This window comes from Pteropus vampyrus, unplaced genomic scaffold (assembly GCF_000151845.1).
Source record: "Pteropus vampyrus isolate Shadow unplaced genomic scaffold, Pvam_2.0 Scaffold99, whole genome shotgun sequence".
NCBI lineage: Eukaryota > Metazoa > Chordata > Mammalia > Chiroptera > Pteropodidae > Pteropus > Pteropus vampyrus.
Window position 1 is genome coordinate 505,342 of NW_011888880.1, and position 18,411 is coordinate 523,752.

At 41.9% G+C, this 18,411-nt stretch overlaps 1 pseudogene; it reads right to left on the minus strand.

Annotated features, from left to right (window-relative positions):
* Positions 1–916: 916 nt before the first annotated feature.
* The window catches only part of LOC105295089, a 37,336-nt pseudogene continuing 19,841 nt past the window's right edge, over positions 917–18,411 (minus strand).

Here is an 18,411-nt window from a genome sequence, read left to right on the forward strand (position 1 = left end):
TCTGAGGCTCTATTGCTGCTAAGATTTTCCCTTTAAATTTTCAGTTACTTTCCAAGCCTGGACTCAGTTTTCGGCACCTTTAGCTAAGAAGGTTATTGTTTTTCCCACTGCAGTTCAGCAGCTATAGTTATGGAAGTTGGGCAGAGCCATGAGTTGAATAGCCATAAATTTGAACTTTTTAACTTTTCCAGCTGCACTTATTTTAAGAGAGTATTAAATTGTTTATTGATTACACATCATAATTTATGATACACAAGCTTCATTCCCATCTATAGTTTTATCTGGTACAGTAATTCAATTTAGAGATATTGCGTAGCATGTGCCAACAATCATTAATGACCAGATAAACCCCATGACTCTGCTTGGGTGACCCTTTTAATGGTGAACTCCAGGTCACGATACAGGAACTGTCGATTCATCTACACCAGAGGCTCTGAAGACAATGGCTTCTGTGCCCAAGCTGGTTGTAAATAAATTTCAAATGGAACCTGACATCATCCTGAAGGGACTCTAACTTCACACTTTTGAGGTAATTTACCAAGATGACTTCAGAGTAGACTAACTTTACACAGCACATTATAAAATAGGACACATTTATTCACCGTCATGATCAGACTCTTACATTTAGCAGTTGACGGCATGGGCGCAAAAAATTTGCATTAAAACTTTCATTGGAATGCTTTACATTTTCCACAGAAAAGAACCTGTTATACAATTAGCACCAAATGCAGCCTGCAATTTTTTTGCCCATACACATGAGTATTGTCTGAAGCGTGTCTTTTTTCCCTTTCTTTTTGTACCAGCTAAACCCTGCCACCACTGTGCTTGGCTGAGTTCAAAAATCCATTGAAACCTGTGGCTTCCCTGTCACTTCTCTGGCTCTTCTCTCCTGCTAAGCTTTGCTTCCTGGCAATAATTAAATCCTTTTGCCATGGCCACAGCTACTGCTACTGCTGGAACTGTGATAGCCACCTTGGTTTCATGGTTTGGCAAAGTATTGGCTTCTAACACCATAGGGGCCAGAGCTTATGCCTTCAAAATTTCCTCCTTTCACGGATCCAAAATTTTAAGATTGATTGTTGTAACTGCCAAAATCACTATAGCTTCCTCCACTTCTAAATTGCTTATTACGAAGCCATTATCGCCACCCCCACTGCCATTTTATCCTCCTCCGCCACAGCTGCCACCAAAGCCACCTCGACTATTGAAGTTTCCTTCACAACCAAAGTTGTCATTCCTCCCCAAACCACCTTCAAAACCCCTCAGAAGTTTCCAGAGCTGCTCTGACCTCTTTGGCTGGATGAAGCACTAGCTTAGATAGACTTTCTTTCCTTCACAGTATGGTATTTCTGAATGACAGTCTTGTCTGCAGAGTCATGGCCATCAAAGTTTACAAAAGCAAAGCCTCTCTTCTTGCCCCTGCCTCTGTCAGTCGTGATTTCAGCCACTTCCATTTTCCCACACTGTTCAAAATAATCTCTTAGGCTCTTCAGTATCTTCTTTAAAACCACCGCCAACAATCTTTGTCACAGCTAAGTCGGCACCAGGTCTTTGAGAATCTTCTCTAGAGATAGCTGTCTTTGGTTCCACACCTCCTGTGGCCTCGCCTCCATGGCCGCCTCCACCTCCACCACAGTGGCACATGTGACAGACCCAAAGCCTCTGTAGCACTTGATGTTTGGACTTCTTGTCACCATGAAGTCTGTGAGCATTCCCCATTGCTCGGAATGGCTCCTCAGACTCTCACTGGTTATTTCCAAGCTCAAACTTTGGACGAAATGCTTCTGCCACTGTTCGGGGTCTTGGGCGTTGGGGGAATTCTGACTTAGACATGAAGACCCAGAGAGGCGAGACTTGAACCACCCATCCACCCACAGAAAGCTCCAGCTGCAGTTTTTAAAAATTAAATGTTCCCTTTGCTTTTGCTTGTGTTTGGATACTTTCTAAGACCTTGTAATTGTCCTAATTTAAACTTTACCCAATATTTTTATAGTTTTTATCTGTGAGGGTTTCATAATCATTTTATTTCTTCACCATTACTGGAAGTTGACCCACATCTTTATAAAAATATTTAAAATAAATTATAAACATCATGCTATTTCACAGCTAAATATTCCATGGGAAGCCTGAAAAAAATAAGGAAATTTCTTAAAGTATTCACCATAACATCATATTTAACAAAATTAATGATAAGTCCTTATTCTCTTTTATTATCTGGCTCACATTCAGATTTCCCCATTTGTCCCTAAAATGTCTTTTACAGTTTGTTTTTTGAACCAGAATGCCAATAGGTCCACAGACTCTTGTTATATCTTCTAAATCTCTTTTATCTTCCCTCAACTTCTTTTTTAAATGACATATTAAACAAAAGAAAAAAAAGGTTAGTTTTTCTGTGGAGTACCCCTTATTCTGGATTTGTCTGGCGTTATTTGTTCTTTTATCTCTTGTATTTCCTATAAACTTGACACTAGAGCTAAAGACTCGATTAGAATCAAGTTAAACATTCTTGGCAAAATATATCCTTGGTGATGCTGTGTACTTTGTGATTCATATTATTGGGACACACATAGTGTCTGGTTACTCCGCTGTTAGACGGATTAGTGGGTTCACACATAGTGTCTGGTTACTCTGCTGTTAGACGGATTAGTGGGTTCACACATAGTGTCTGATTACTCCTGTTAGACAGATTAGTAGTCTTCAGTCTCCTTTCCAGATTCTTTTTTTGGAGATTACTTGATTGGCCAATTCGAGAATCCCTATCTCACCTAGATCCAATATATTTATGTTAGAAGCAAATTTCTACCCTCCAACTCTTAATTAATATTATCATCAAAATGATCCTTAAATTTTTTTCTGGCTCTGACAGAATCTAAAAAATTAAACAAACAAACATCTGAATTGAAATAAGTGATCTCAGTCAGTTATCTAAGGTGTGTATCTATACACTGCCAAGTGTACTTGGCTTTCTATATATCTGTCTTCTTTGTGGCTATGCTTATATGTCTCTGTCTTCTAAAAAATTAGTCGTCACGCTGATAATTTACCATTTATATCTTTATTTCATTAAACAGCTACAGTGAAAACTTCAAGACAATTAAAAATACCCATTTAGAACTGGAGTTACTGATATTGATTCTCTTGACCTAGTATTCGTTATGTGTTGAATTCTTGCATCACAGAAAACTTCTTTTTCATATTATTCAGCTCAAGTCAGATCCTATGTATTAGATTATATCAACTTGATTAAATTTTCTTTTACATATCTCAACTGGCAGCCATTTCCATGGGCAAAATAAAGACCTCTGAATTATCTTCTTATTTGATTAGGACATGCTTATTTTTTTAACCTCTTTCTCTCTCTTTTCTAAATCAAGATTTAGTCATGTTAATTAGAACTGGTAGACCCTACAGCCAAATTTTAAATCAAACCAACAGTCTCATTTTTTGAAATAGCAGTGGACATTTGTAGGGAGAAATCTTCCTTTATTACCATTCACTACAGTGGAAGGAAGCAGAGCAATTACTATTGCAGAGTAATTTAATACTGTTTTATTGACATGGTCTTTCATCTAAGTAAGGAGTTTTGGGATTCATAAGGATGTTCATTTTTTGTGAAATACTATCCCATTTAAATAGATTAATTCACAATCTATAGTTATAAAAGCATAAATGAATCAAGATGAACTAAAATCTGAGTAGAGAATAAAATGTAAGAATCAATTAACTTGCATCCTTGGTAAAAAATTATTATGTGTAATACCTTTAATAATTAGATATACTTTTTCTATTTTTTATTTGAGCTGTTGTTCTTTTTTATGTCAGGCACTCGACATGTTAGAGTAGAGAAGAGGAATTAAAACTTGATTAATGGTCCCAAATAATTTAGAGTTTAAATCATTCAGATAAAATAAATTGTATAAATGGATGCTTCTTGTTTTTAAGTAGTGGATGGCTCTTTTAGCAATTATTTGGTGTTTAAATTACAGTTTACTTTCTTTGCCCCGTAAGTTTCCCAGAGTAATGGCGTTGTAGGCATTTTAGAGAACTTACACGAAAGGAAATTTTTAATGTAATGCTTTCTGTGTAAAAGAGCCATAAGAACATAAACTTTTCTCATAGTTCTTTCTTTTAATAGCAACTATTATTTCTGACAAATGGAAGTGAAAATTAAATCACAGAGAAATGAAAGAATTGCCTTTTAAAACCCGAGTCTTTAATTCAATCGAATATTCATTTTGTTCTTCATACTTGAGAAGTCCTTTATTCCTCCAGATCAGGGATTTGTTTTATGTTTTCTCTATGTATTTGGTATATATTTGTGTGTCTATATTTCCATATGCATGGAATAAATTTGCTCCATGGCATTTAATGCATTAAGAAAGTTACATTCATTTAAGTTTTTGGTTTTGCAATAAAATTTGGCTCAGGCCCCATTTAACCACAATTTTTTCAATCTTCAGAATCATGTTTTTCTCTCCAGCCTCTAAGCTTCCAACATTAGAAGGAGGTAGATCTCAGATTTGATTTGAGAGCTCCACTCAAATACTTTCCTGGCAACCTGCAGCGGCTTATTCATATGCAGGGTGGAGAGGCGGCCCTATTGACTATGGCTAATTCTACCTTGACTTGCTGTCCACTACCAGATGGGCATTTAGGATTTTTTTTCTCTCCCTCCAGCTACAAGTCCTAGTTCTCAGTGGTAACAACGGAGATAGATGTCAGGAATCCTTTTCTGTTGGGTCAGGAGAGACTCTCTTCCAGAGCGGTCTTGTTTTTTCAAGACTCCCAGACTATCCTTTAGATTTCACATCATTTGTGGTGGGTTATTTTCATGGGTACTGTGATATCATGATTTTTGTGATTTATAATAAAAAGTAGATATTAGGTCATCGTTCCCATTTTTGGAACAGCACCCCAAAATCCTTGGAATTTCCTAAGTGATCAAAGGTGTCTTTTGTTACGTTAATGAGCGACTTTTGAACTGAGCCTAAGAATGGGGGCTGGTTGCTGGGAGAGTCAACCATTTGATCGGGGGTTTAAAACTTTCAGTTGCACCCCACTAAACTCCATGGAGGGGAGAGGGGCTGGTTATTGAGTTCAATTGCCAATGGCCAATGACATATGTAATGAAGCCTCTATAAAACCCCAAATGGGTGGGGTTTGGAGAGCTTCTGGGTTGATGGCCATGTGGAGATTTGGGGAGAGCGGCACTCCTGGAGAGGGCATGGAAGCTCCCCACCCTTCTCCCTATGCCTTGCCCTAGGCGTCTCTTCCATCTGATTGTTTCTGGGTTATATATATCCTTTTATATCTCTCTGGTGATCTAGTGATTAAAAGAGTATCGTGAGTTCTGTGATACTAGCAAGTTCATTGAACCCAAAGAAGTGGTCATGTCGGAACTTCCAATTTGTAGCCAGTTGGTCAGAAGCATAAGTAATAACAGATGACAGGTGATTGTTGTCTGAAGTAGAGGGTGGTCTTGTGGGATTGAGCCCTTTACCTGTGTAATCTGATGCTATCTCTGGTAGATAGTGTCAGAATTGAGTAGAATTTAGGACACCCAGCTGGTATGCTGGAGAATTGCTTGGCGATATATGGGGAGACCACCCTCCTCTGCACTGGAATTTGGTTGGGAACTCCTGTAGGTACCATGAAGTGTCTGCCAAGACACGTCCTGCTTCTTCACAAGCAAAAGGGAGTAATTCTGCTTCTTAGAGGTTGGTTGATGTCTGAAATATACCGCTGCTGTTTCAGAGCAAAGAAAGGATCTTTTTCACTTTTCTAGAGATTTAAATCCATGCTGCCTGGTCCTGGTGTCTGCATGTTGCTGGCTGACCAAGAAACACACCCAAGTGGCCAGATACAGGGTCCAGTCCCACCACTCAGCAGGCAGTCCTGAGTATTCTCCAAAGGTGCAGCAGAGCCAGGATCATTCTCTCAAAGTCATTTCGCTCCAACTCGGGAAGCTTTAATACATGTTAAGGAACACGATGCTCAGAAAGATTCTTAGGAACCTGGAGAGCAGTTCCCATCGTGCAATATCACGCGTTTTCTTTAACCATGTCACGCCTTTATTATTTTAAAAGCAAATCTGGCTTGATGTTAACTCATCAGAGTTGTCATGAAATTGAGTCTTGGTCATTCGGGGCTCACATTTTCCTCTTTCCTCAGAATGATACGTGATTGACAGAATGTACTTCAGCTAGAGTATGTTTCTTCAATCTCAACACTACTGACACTTTGGATGGGACAGTTCTTTGTTGTGAGGACTGTCCTGTGCACTGTAGGGCGTTTAGCATCATCCTCTCACTCTACTCACTAGATGCCAGAAACACCATCCGGGTGCTTATCTGAGAAAAGTAGCACTATTGCCCCTCCCCCATTCCTCCCCTCTTAGGGAACCACTGGTCTAGAGCAATGGGATTTTCCATGGCTGCTACTAGCCTGCCTTTGTCTCTGACAATGCCTTCCTGTCATTGTCTGGAAGCTTGTGCCTCCACTTCCCCTTTTCTGAGTCATGAGGATCTTCGCCGAGGCTCCAGGCTGCAGTACTTATTGCCTAGACTCTTTAGGGACACACGTGATGATCCTCCTTAGAGTTATCATAACGTCCAGGAGTGCCGTGTACACAGAGCAGAGGCCTTCCTGGCGGACTCTGTCTTCCACTGTTTGGGGATCCAGCTTCTTCCTGGTTCAGATCTTTTTCACTTGCCTTCATTTTTACAGATAAAAATCCTAGAAAGCCTTGTTCAATGCAGTTATGAAATTGGTTTTGAGAACAAGTCTTAATTATCAGGGAAAAGTGGAACCACACTTTGGGGACACAAAGCCCTTGTATTCTTGTCAATAGAGAGTGTAGGGAAAACGTCATTCACCTGTCCTCTCTCTCGCGCTCATTTCTTGCTGGTGCGTCTTCCTTCCCGTATTCCCTCTCCTTTCCTGCTCAACTCATTGCCATTCTTCTGTCTTCCCCTTTTGTTTCTTCTCCAAAGAAAGCAGATCTAGATTCTTGAGAAGACATGGGAGCCTTATTTATGCTCCATCTCCGTTGATTTACAGGGGGCAGAGGTTGGGAGTTATGTCCATTTTCCCAGGAAGAGAAAAAAAATTTGTGTTTGGAGGGGGCCCAAAAACCATTTATTGTAAAGTACAAAAGATAATTGAAAAGTTTAGAATACCAGTACAATGGTCTGCTGCTTCTTTTTTTTCCCTTCAAATTTATGTTGTTTCTATTCTTCAGCTTAGAGCAAATATTGCCTGAACCTTGAAGTCGAGACCTCTGGCTGATCTCCACAGGGGAGGAGCAGGCTGCGGAAAGCACTACACACTTCAGTAGAAATATTTTGCAATGGGAAGGGTTAGGCTATTATCATTTCTTAGAACATAAAACAACAACAACAACAACAACAACAACAACAACAACAACAACAAACCTTTTCAATCAAAGTGAAGGCTGGGGAAGGATTGAGAGTCATCTATAAAGTAGAATGGAAAAATTCCTGGCCGAGTTCCCAAGGCTGGAAAATCACTAATTTCTCTTTTCCTTATCTACAAAAGGTCAGGAAGCTCATTTATTCTCTGGATGATATAGTGATCATACTCTCAGACATTTCCCAAATCTGACTATCTTCCAGGCCACAGTTTTTGCACTGGTCTCGAACTTTCCCCAAACCAATGCCCAGGCCTCTGGAGGCTGTTGACAGGACACACCGGTCTGCCTCTGACTCTGTCCTTCCCTCTCTGCAGTCACTGAGGGGCTCCTGTTTGCTCTGAGTGTGGATTTCCCCAAGAACATGCCCTGGGGATGAATCCACTTCTCTAGGTTGGGTAAGAAAGGTTATGGGCTCTGAGCTGGGCTCTACCCTAAACTTGGCAAATATTCAGCCCTTTGAAATGGTCTGCCTCAGGGGAGGTGCTTCACAGCTCACCTTCCACAGTCCTTGCTTTTCGGTCAGTCCATTTGGATCCCTCTGAGGTAGCGACCTGGCACACCTCCCAGGAAGGTCCTAGGTATTTCTACCTGACTGTGACATCTGCTCTGTATTGTGTGACTCCAAATATTTGGATCTGGCTTTATTGGCATCTCTAACCTTCTCACCACCCCGATCAGTGCTAGAAGGTAGCCGAAGGGCAGTTTGACGTCTGTCCCTAAAGACTATTCTTACAGTTGTCTAGACACATGTTAATTGATGCTAAGCAGACTGCCAACACTGCGACCTAATTTGCACCCAAATTTATAAGCCAATAAATTTGGGTGCAAATTAGGTGTCCCAGATGATGTTGCTACATGGAATAGCATTCATAAAATATTTTATTCTTTAGAGCATTTTAGGTTCAAAGCAAAATGGTGTGGAAAGCACAGAGATGTCCCATATACTCCCTGCCTCACACGTGCACAGCCTCCCCCGTCATCAGCGTCTCTCACCAGCGTAGGACATTTGTTATAATTGATGAACCTACATCGACACATCATTATCAACCAGAGTCCATACTGTACATTAGGGTAGAATAGCATGTTAAGTTAATTCACATTATACTTAAATATGCAAAGAAAATATAGCTACCTAAAAATTTTTAGTAAAATATTCTAGATGTATTGGAATAAAGGTATAAATGATGATACAACAAATATCACCAAAGCTAAGAAATTAAAGCTCCTTCTCTCCCTGGCCAGTGCCCTTGGCCCCATCGCATTGTTCTCTCTGCCCTCATCAGTAAACGCTTATTCTGAATTTGTACTTTATCATCCTATGTGATTCTTTATATTTTTACTTCATATTTATAGAGTATGAGAAGTGGTCAATCATAGAAGTTAACAGCATAGACTCTGGAATCAAACTGCTTTGATGTGAATCCTGGGGTCCCCTTTATTAGCTAAATAGCCGGCTAAAGTTATTTAACTTCTTTATATATACTTCAACTTTCCTATGTGTAAAATGGGGATAATAATCATACCAACATTTTCAAGTTGTGAAGAGTAACTCATAGTATATGTAAAATCTTAGAACACTGCCTAGTGCATAGGAAGCTCCATATAAAATGCTTGCAGTTCTTACCACAAACCAGTAATTTTGTATGTTTTTAAACTATACCTAAATGACATACTATGTATCTGCATCTTTTTGCAACTTCCATTATTTGCTTGATATTATGTGACCAAATATTCATCTCTGTCAATATTTATCACTTTCTTTTATGGTCTCTCGTTGTGTGATTTTACTCCAATTTGTTTATCTATTCTGTTAAAGGACGTTTGTGGCATTCTTAGTTTTTATGAGTGTTTTCGTATGTATCTCTTTACATTCAGGAGCAAGAGTTTCTCTGATGTTTATGTATAACAATAGAATTTCTGGGTCTTAACTTTTGTTTATTTATTAAATAATTGAATAATTTTTTTTTTTTTTTACAATTCAGCCTTATTAACCCACCTGTCCCCCAAAACACATTAATCTCTATATAGGGGAGAAACTTAAGTTTTCCGATTAAGAATAACCATGTCCCTTCAGTTTCAATGGTCTGTTTTGGATGACTCGTATCTTAGGGTGGAGGCTAAGTTTTCATCTTTCACCTCCTTTCTCTGTTCCTTGCTAAGGTAGCCTCTGGCTTTATAGGACTCGTCAGGTTTAATAATCTCGCAGCATTGGCGGGGCGGGTGAGGAGGGTTGGACCCTTCACCTTCCTATGGAAAGCTTGCTGCCCGCCCCACCTTCCCGGGGTCCACCATTCACTATTGAAGACTGGTCCTGATGGTTTCTACTGGTCTTGAAACTGCCATATAACGAAACTATTTCAACTTATTCTTCTGCAGTCTCCCCAACACTTCCAATAACTGTGGTCCCTGCCCCCCAGTCAAGGCAAACAGAGACTTACTCTCTTTAGGAGGAACTGGACAGGCTGTGGGGGAGTCGGGAGTGCTGCCTCCAGCTCGTATAACCAGCACGTCTCCTTCCAGGGCTGTTGCAATACTGTTTCTGCACTAAGCCGGCTGTGGCTGTGCCCTCGGTGTCTCCTGGGCTTCCCTCTGCCCAACACACAAGCTAGGTCCAGACTGGTGTACTGTTACCTCCCCCAATGTTCTCTGGCTTCTTCTAATGACCCGGATGCTTCCGTTATGCCTCCTTTTGGAGTTCCACCTCAAGAGGGGGGAAGCGTGAATGCTTGGATTCAATATTATCTTGGATTCAAAATTATCTCAATTCAGTTGAGATAATTTCTCAACTATCCTTCTTTCTCTCATTCGAGACATCCATGGGGACCAGAAAGGCTGTGATTTCCCATCCCTTTCCTCTTTGGAAAGGACTTCCTGTACGGCCTGTCTGCCTGAGGTGCGTTTGCCTTGTCCTCTTCCCTTTAGCCAAAAGTGGCTGGCAGGGTGCAGGCAGGCAGGTTAAATGCACAAAAGTGAGATAGTCACAACACTGAACTTGCTACGCGAATGCCAGAATACACCTTTTAACAAGTGTGGCTGTACTGCTGACGACAGCAGGACCGGAAATTTAAATCTGAGTTCTGACAGGAGATCGGAGTATGTCGGTGCCATGGTTCTCATTCTTTGCGAGGCAGACAGAAACTGTATTTGAAAGGGAACTTACTGGGGCCAGAAATCTGGGTATATGTGCTACATAACACAGTGTCAGAGCCTCCCCGAGGCAGCAGGACAGTAGTGTCATCAACTCAAGGGTGACAGGTAAAGGAAGCCAAATGCAATGGCAAGGCCAAAGGCACAGGTCCTGTCATCCGTGTGACCAGCACGATGGGTGTGCCTTCATGACCCCCCGTCACCCCTTAGGCTATGTATGTGGATGGCTGATGCCGATTCGGTCAGGACTGTTATACTATCTGTACAAATGATTTATATGCCCCTCAGAATGAGATATTTCATGGATTTTTTTTTCCCCCTTGTAATAGTAGGTTTAAAGAATTAAGGGACAGAGGAGAAGTCAAGGTGACCACTTCAGATGGTCATTACCTTGCTCGTAAAAGAACCCTATAACCTTGCCAATATTATCACAGGCTAGTTAGTTAAAGCCATTGCTGGATTTCAGGGGTGCCTGGGGTGAAGGGCTGTCTCCCTTCTCTTTCTTACCCTTATATGGCTGCTCTCACAGAGCACCGATGGATTTATTCGGGTCCGGTAAATGAGAAGGACGTTCAAAATATTCCACAGCAGAAGCAATTACGCTGGAAGAGAGCGGAGAGCTTATTTAGGAAGCTCTTTGGTTTTTGTGGAAATTTTCTCTTTAGATATTAGTTATGGGAAGAGGAGTTAGATATAACATTCAGGATTGGAAGAGTCTAGTTCCTTGTAGAAAAGGTGCAGGTTAATTAGAGATTCAACATTCTCGGCCCTGAGTGCAGGATGGTGTTAGCTAACCAGTGGCAATTTCGTAGACCGGGCTTAATGAGGTGATGATAAGCCATCCCGGGGCTTTTGCCAGCGATGAGATGAGAGAAGAGAGGAAATAAAGTTAGCTGGAAAGAAAGAGAACAAAGGCTGGCCGTCTCTGGAACCCGTGTTAACTCATTCTCACGCTCAGATTTCATGAACTTCTGGAAATGGGCAAATGCTGGTAAGAGTCAAAGGTTTTATCAAAAGCTTTATTTAACGTACAGATGTAAATATGTCTAATACAATGGGATGGAGCTACAGATACATGTTTGAATAATTTTAAAGGGCAGGAAAAGGAATAAAAGGGAAAAACATCATCCAGGACAAAAAAGAAAAATAATGGAACAGTAGCTCTAAATCCAAACATTTCACACACACACACACGCACGCACGCACGCATGCACGCACGCACACACACAGTGTTGTGTCTTGCATTAATTTGGCAAGTAGTTTTGGCCATGTTTCTTAACCTGTTAGTGTTCCCCTTCCGTATTTATGAAGCCAAGTTCATTTTGCTGACTGTGTATCTGGGGCTCGGAGGGTTAATGGAATCTTACACTGGTCCAGAGAGTATCAGCCTTCCAAAGTACAGAACCAAACTCCATGTTCCCTACCAGACCACGATAAAACCACGCGAGGAAAGCGTAGAGAAGGCACGCTGCCTCCCCTTCTCTGCTTTGACGCTGCAGTTTCTGTCCTCAGCCTTAACTCTCTTCTGTCTCTGAAGAATTAAATTGGATTTTGGAATTGGGACGGAGGTGTGTTCTATTAGGCAGTGTCGACAGATTCTTGTTACATGGAGACCAGAGAATTTAGCAGCCAGTCTGGGAGGGTGCAGGCCAGAAGGAGAAAGAAGTGTATGCTGGAATCTGAGACAGGAATGCCTTCCTTGGAATACACAATATGCAGAAACAAAGTGGGGCCCAGGAGCAATATTGCACAGAAAAACAGTTCTCCGGTGGGAAATCCGAACGTCTGTGATCGGCATCGGTTGGCGTAAGAAAAATGCCTTTTATAAAGGAGAGGTTGCTTATAATTTCCCATTGTTTTGCTATGAGTTCCCTGCTGGTCCTTTATCAGTTTTCTTTTCCTGGATCTGGAAGGTTCAGGGCTAGTTGTTTTCAGTGGACAGATCTCCTTCTCACAGTGATACTGAAGGGCTGTAGTTACTAGCAGCAGACTCTTTCTGAGGAAGAGCTGCATACTTTTCAAGAGGACCTACAAGAATTTAGCTCAGCAAAATGCCATTATGATCGGCCGGCTCAAAAAAGGGCTGCTGAGCCGGCAATAATTCACCTTCCTCCTTTAACAACTACCATTTAAATTGCATTTGAACACCAAAAACAAATACGCTTTCATTTTATGTCTGTAACCTTCAATACAGCTTCAGAATTCCAGAGGAAAATACTGCATTGCACCAATCCTGGTTTCGCAGACACTCTCTGTTGGCCTGTGGCTGGCAGAGGAGGGGCCAAGCAAAGGCAGCCTGTTTTCAGCTCAAATCAGCAGCTCCCTGAGCTCCAGAATATAATGAGAAAAGTGTGCTCAGCTTGCCTGGGGGCATAGGAGGCTGGGGAGAGAAGGCTAGGTACACAGGTACTAATTAAATCAGGCTTGGTTATCTTCATTTATTCTTTAAAAAAATTATTGGAAGCTTCTCAGGCAATACATTTTCTTCAAGTAGACATTTTCTGGTTTCTTAGAAAATTTGTAAAAAAGATCCAAGATGCCAGATATATCCGGCCATTCCCACAGGCCCTGCTTAATCATAGCAGATGGACATTCCGTGTCTTGGCCGGAGAAAGGCTCACTGCAAGCTGAGCAAAATTTGGTGAAACATTTATGAGATAATGATGTTTACGTATGCATTCTCCGTGTCTTTACTGACTATTCCTACCACGTTCTAGACAGCGGAAATGCCGATAAACGAGACCCAAATCATCAACTGTAATAGTTACTCCTCAGTCCTCCCCAAATTGCAGTTCTCCTGGGTGAATCGAAGGCCCCACAGCCACCCTTTCTCCTCCTCCCCAGAGCCCTGGGCCGGCTCCAACGCAGTGTTGTAGTTTGCCCAGTGCTGTTTCGGGCCACTTTTCTTTAAATTTTTTTTTGCTGCCAAATTCCTTTTGTTGAGGAATGGAGCATACATCTCTCTCGCTAAAACTGATTTCTGACTTAAGTGCTATTTTTCTCACCATTTTGCAGTTGGGGACCATGAGATAGAGAGACTTGACAAAGGTCATTCGGCTAATGAGTGAGATTCTGACTCAGGTCTGTGGATTCCCACCGGGGTCTTTAACCACCGTACTTCCTGACCCCAGGTGGTCGAATGATAGGCTCACTTTAGCTTGGGGAGAATGATCTCCAACCAGCAACTGCCAGAACGCTTCCAAGCACCTCAGAAACCCACTAGAGATGGCTTATCTTACTTTTCGATCGCCCTTATGGAAAGAATCCCTTCAGTCTTTCGATGGCAGTAATTTAGGCTTACAGAGTGTGTATCTCTCCCAAAAAGCCAGTCTTCCAAAAATTTGCCTTCTCTTTCCCTTTCCTTTTTTGGTGTATAAATTTATCTGATGCCCTTACATTGGTGTTGTCTGCTCAAAGCAGTTATGACGGCTTCCTCCTGAAATATATGCATTTAAATTATGCCTTAGCAACCCAGTGCATTTCCCCTTTAATGGTATAAAGAAAATGACAAAAAAAAAACCCTACTATATGAGACTAGCGTTTTTTTTCACAACAACGTGCGTCTTTTAAAAATCATGCGTTGAGTTTACACAGAGAAGCCTTTGCTATTACTACAAAAGCAGGTTTGTCTGGCAAAAAAATGTTTTGCAGCTGAGAGCAGTTCGAAAGAGACTTTTGGGGAGCTTTTGTTCTTGCCTGTTTAACAGCTTTAGGTTTAGGGAAGCCTACGTGGGTTCACCTTTTGCATTCGAGTCCAAAGCTGAATTCATTAAACATCTCTCTCGAGCCTGCCGTGAATTTCAGTGCTCCTAAGAGGATGCTCCAGGCTCACTTACCGAGTCTGAAATTGCATGGCCTCAGGCTCCACCATCTTTATTTGGAGGAGGAAAGGAGCCCAGGGAATCAGTTCAAAAGCCTCAACCGCTTTTTTCCTTCCCTCTCTAATTTCTGTTGTTCGACATTGGCTCCACACCATTCCCAATATTTTAAGAACCATTCCAGGGGACCTAGGTCAGGGCAGTTAGAATTCAGATCATTGTGCCACCTTTTCTATTATTTTTCGTGCTTGTTCCTATGTAATCGATATGTATATGGTTCGAGCCTTGGAAATTTGGAGAATGAAAATATACTACACACCTTCTCTCCTGCTCCATATGGAATTTTTAAAAGCTTGTTTCTGTTTGTGGTTTTTGGTTGTGTGTCTGTGCGTGTGTGTGTCGGGGGGAGGAGAAGAGGGAGAGAGAGGGAGACTCTAGAAAAGAGAGGAGGGAAGACTTTGATCCCCGACATCCGGATGTGCGGAGGATATATGTATTCTCCGCAGAAGGGGATGAGGGAGGTAGGAAACGGGATGCATCCAGAAAGGATGATGTCCGTGGTTTCCTAACTGCTCCGAAACGACTTTTCCCCTCAAGTTAAACGACAGTCTGTATACATGTCAGACCTGCCCCGTGAAGCAGAGCGGGGCTACCTGGGCTTAGGCTGCACTCTGAGCAGGTTTAGAGAGGGGCTGCTATAGTAAAACCTGTTATTGTTTTTTGATTTGAAACAAGGCCTCGTCAGTTCACCTAAACTGGTCACCAGGAGCAAGAGCGGATAGCAGGAGGTGTCCTAGGAAGTGACTGGCACTAGCCAGGGGGCTGCAGGGTGGCCTGCAGAGGAGGACCGGAGGGCAGCTGGCAGAAGAGCTGTTTATCTTGACTGTGGATGCAGAATGTTACTCCGGAAACACCGTTCGGTCTCCAGTCCCACTTCTGTGCCGTGGATAATGATGTGACTTTGAATACTTAGATCCTCAGCCTCAGAGTCCTCATTTGTAAGATAGTAATAATAACAATAAGACTTAGTTCTTCGGTTTTTGAAAGGATTAATGACATAATAAATTTAAAGTACTTGGCAGAGTGACTGGTACAGAATGTTATCTATAAATGTTGAATAAAAATTGGATTATTATTACTCTTCAGTGACTAGATGTGCCAGAGACTGGCTAGTTTTCTTCAAGCCCACTTTCCTTTCCCCCTGGGCACACAGCGACTACACGTGTCAGCCTCCATTGCATTAGGTGAGGCCGTTTGCTGGGCTATGGGAAATGGCTTGTGGGCTGAGGCAAGTACACTCCTTCCTGGTCTGGCCCATAAAAGCCTCACGTGCAACCTCCATGTTCTCTCTCTCCTTCCATCTGCCTCTATCTGCTAGATGCCAAGGTACAGAAGAGGCCCCGAAGCATCAAGGGATAGGGGACCGGCAGGTGGGAAGGAGCCCGAGTTCCTGGGTGGCTGTATGAAGACGAGCACCCCTTCCTCTCTTCCTCTGTCATCAGTCAGACTTAAACTACAAATAAATTTGACTATTTAACTGTGTAAAGCCACGGAGTTTTCTGACTTAATGTATTCCGTGACTAGTGAGTTTCACCTTGTGACACAGGCTCTCACGTACATGTCAGAGTGTGTGGTAATAATCTGGAAATCATGTATGAAAAAGTTCTTACATTAATTTTGAGACAAAGTTGGTTATGAATTTATAAATAAATTACCACACGGTAAAGTAGATAAAAGAAAAATGATGTAGTAGCAGATGGAAATAATCAGAATCAGTACTAATCTAGGACTAAGAGATAATTTACATAAGCCACATGAAGCGCTTTCTTTTTTTTCTTTTTTTATTTTTTAAAATTGGTCCTTCAACGAGCCATGCTTGTTTATGCTGATGGTACGAGCATGCGTTATGCAGCTAATGCTCTCAAGGGGCCGTTCTTTCTTCTGGAGTGTGTGAGTCAGTCTCTTACCAGCACCAACAGAAAAAGTGAAAGATATTGGCTTCCCTCTCCCCCTGGATGTAATTTCTCTTGTGAACGGGATCCAAGAAAATGAGATAAAGCCCCCCCTCCCTTCGCCCCACCCCAATCTCTTCATAACACTAGAGCTAATATTTTGCCTGATTAGCCTAAGACTTGGCATAATATTTTTAAACCACGTGAATGGATTATCAGGAAAAAAAAAATCAAGGAAGAAATAAGTAGGAAGCTAAACTAGCACAGGGAAGGCCTGGCCTCTAGGATCTGTTTAATTAACATGCTGCCGTCCACGGTCAAGGAAATTATTCTGCCCTCTTCTCCTTGGCCTTCAGTGCTTGGTGCATATGGCAAAATGGAATTCTGAGCACAACGAATTCCAGGCAAAAAAAGAGTTTGAAAGCAGAAAGAGAGGAAATCTAATCCCTTCCACAGCACATGAACATGTGGAGAGGGAAAAGGGAACTGCCCACCATCCCCCAGTCTGCAGAGCACTGGGGTGCTGGTCAGGGAGCCGGACGAGGCACTCCTAGGTCACTTATGTAACTCGAGAGTCTTCGGATTCCAAAGTGCCTGATTTTTATGTCATCGCCAGCGTGACTCAAGCTCTTCACTGGCTTTAATGGGCATTTTAAGTACCTTAATTTATTTCCAACCATCAAAATTGTTTTCAAACCTCTTGTTTTGTTCGGAGATTACTCCCCTACTTAAAACTTGCTTCGAGTTGAAGGACAGAGAAGTAACATTGCTTAACTTGAGTCTGATGCTCTGAGGGAGTCTGAGCTGTGTTGATGGACAATCTGTTTGAGGCTGTGATGGGAATACTTGGGTTTTATATCTGGAATCTAGAAAGGCAGTGAGAGCTTTACGTTAGTGGTCAAACTTAATAATTACTTCTGAGACCAAGTGAATGGAGCCTTGAAATTGCAAATTAGACCCAATGCATATAATTCAGTGTTAAAGAGGTGATTCGTCAACTGATTATGCTGAGCTTTGTAAGCTAACTCTAATTTCTATCCACAGGTTCCTCTCACATTTTCTTGCCTAAATTCCTTGACTGCTTCATCTCTCCATCCATCCATCCATCTATCTATCCATCCATCCATCCGTCCATCCATCCATCCATCCATCCATCCATCCATCCATCCATCCATCCATCCATCCATCCATCCATCCATTTAATTAGCGACTTTATTGAACTCCTGTTATGAGTCAGGACTGCCTAGGTGCTGATGTATTGGGTGCACTGTCACGGAGCCGGCAGATTCTTGCTGTTATCTCCAATCTGTGCTCCCTCCATCCTTTTCATTCACGTACCAGCCCCTTGCTCTTGACTTACTTCTGTCTTCTCCCCTGGAAGACTAGTATCCCAGTATCAGGTTAGCAATTCCCTTCTAGTTAGCGCCCACAATCACCTTGACATTTACAATTGCTACATCCCACTCTACTAAGTGCCAATTTTTTAGAATGGTGACAGAATAGAGCTCAACTGCTGGAGATGGGGGTGGGAACATTGGGAAAGTAGAAAGTGATAGAACATCGTTTCATATTTGAGGTGGGTACCAGGGGACCTGAGGTGACTGGTGATTTATCTCTATAAGACTTCATGGAATACCAAAGTTGGAAAGAGCCTAATAGGTTATCTCATCTGATTTCCTGGGAGTCAGAAATCTTCTCCACTACATCTGCATCAGATCAAGATCCAGCCTCTTCTTCAATGCTCCCAGAGACAGAAAGCTCATTCAACAACACACTTATGGTTTCTTCTAACTCTGATAAATTTCTTCATGTAGTCTCACTGATTCCTACCTTTCTATAACCTCAATACATTGGTCTGTGCTTTCTCTCCCTATGCAAACAAGAAGAATGTTCAATTTCTTTTCCATGTATTAATGTGGGCCTTTTCATTTGTAAACAACCCAAATCCTATGTTAACTAGCCTAAGCAAAAGGGGAAATCAATAAGAAGAATGCACTTTTCCTACGGGACCCAAGGACAGAAATGCACAAATGCATTAGGCTTCAGGAGTGATCTGGAATCC